This window comes from Nerophis ophidion, linkage group LG10 (assembly GCF_033978795.1).
Source record: "Nerophis ophidion isolate RoL-2023_Sa linkage group LG10, RoL_Noph_v1.0, whole genome shotgun sequence".
Classification (NCBI taxonomy): Eukaryota; Metazoa; Chordata; class Actinopteri; order Syngnathiformes; family Syngnathidae; genus Nerophis; species Nerophis ophidion.
Genome location: NC_084620.1, coordinates 14,810,742 through 14,812,403, shown reverse-complemented (window position 1 = coordinate 14,812,403; position 1,662 = coordinate 14,810,742).

The window sequence follows — 1,662 nt, the reverse complement described above, 5'->3', positions numbered from 1 at the left end:
TCGCTATCAATATCCTCAAACACGAATCTTTCATCCTCGCTCAAATTAATAGGGAAATTGTCGTTTTCTCGGTCTGAATCGCACTTTTTGTTAGAGGCTCCCATTAAAAACAATGTGAATATGTGAGGAGCCATCAAACATGTGACGTCATCGTCTGCGACTTCCGGTAGAGGCAGGGCTTTTCTCTTACCACCGAACGTTGCGAACTTTATCGTGGATGTTCTCTACTAAATCCTTTCAGCAATAATATGGCAATATCGCGAAACGATCAAGTATGACACATAGAATGGACCTGCTATCCCCGTTTGAATAAGAAAATCTAATTTCAGTAGGCCTTTAAATGGTGGTACATGTACCACAAGTGGTATGCAGCTCCCTCTAGTGCAGGGTTCGGGAACCTTTTTGGCTGAGAGAGCCACAAAAGCCAAATATTTTAAAATGTATTTTCGTGAGAGCCATATAATATTTTTTAACACTGAATATAACTAAATGGGTGCATTTTTAAGTAAAACCAACATTTTTAGAGTATTTTGTTCTTTTTGATAACATTGTTATTCTGAAGTTAACCGATAATAAATAAAATACTTCTTACCATGAATGCGACTTCTAAAAAACGGATGGATGGATTAAAATGCATGAGAATGTTTTATATTTTGAACGTTATTTTTAACTCTGTGAATGCAGCTGAGATAGGCTCCAGCACCCCCCGCGACCCGAACGGGACAAGCGGTAAGAAATGGATGGATGGATAGATTGCCAGCGGAATTATTCATTACTTATGGTGTTAAGCAATGTCAGCTAAGATTTAACCGAGAGCCAGATGCAGTCATCAAAAGAACCACATCTGGCTCGAGAGCCATAGGTTCCCTACCCCTGGTCTAGTGGGATGCCAAAGAATCACTTGATTAAAGTACAGGGTATTTTTTTCCTATATTTTTAAACACAATGTTACTGTTCAAACTGTGTGGCCAAATGTATACTTGTTAAGTAAAACATTTGCCTTCTTTTAAAGAATACTTAGGCCTACTATGCTACTGTATTTTAATTTTGGTCATTATGGTGGGACTTGCGGGTTTTCTGAGGTGGTACTTGGATGAAAAAGTTTGAGAACCACTGACCTCAGTCAAGAAGTTACAATGTGTCAGTTTGGCAATAAACATAAATTAACTGCATGTATTGCTTTTTTTCTAATTAGTTTAATGATTGTCGCTTTGCATCACCTCAGATGAGACATCAGCAAATGGAGCAAGGCCTCAGTTCATAGTGTCAAAAAAGGCTTTTTTGCAGTATTGAAAAAAGGCCCTGCGATGAGGTGGCGACTTGTCCAGGGTGTACCCCGCCTTCCGCCCGATTGTAGCTGAGATAGGCGCCAGCGCCCCCCGCAACCCCGAAAGGGAATAAGCGGTAGAAAATGGATGGATGGATGGATGAAAAAAAAAAAAACATTACATGGAAGTTAAAACAAAACACTTAAATTTGGCTTTCTGTGATATAAAAAAATGAGAAAAAAGTGACCTGATGAAGGGGCACTGCCATATCATATACATAAGTCTCAAAAATTGGAAATGTAGGAGAGGTTGCCTTTTAAGGAAAGCCCTCCTTTTAAGTCCCAATGCTGTGCTTTTCTGGTTTTAGGAGGCAAATATGTAATTCTAGCTCACA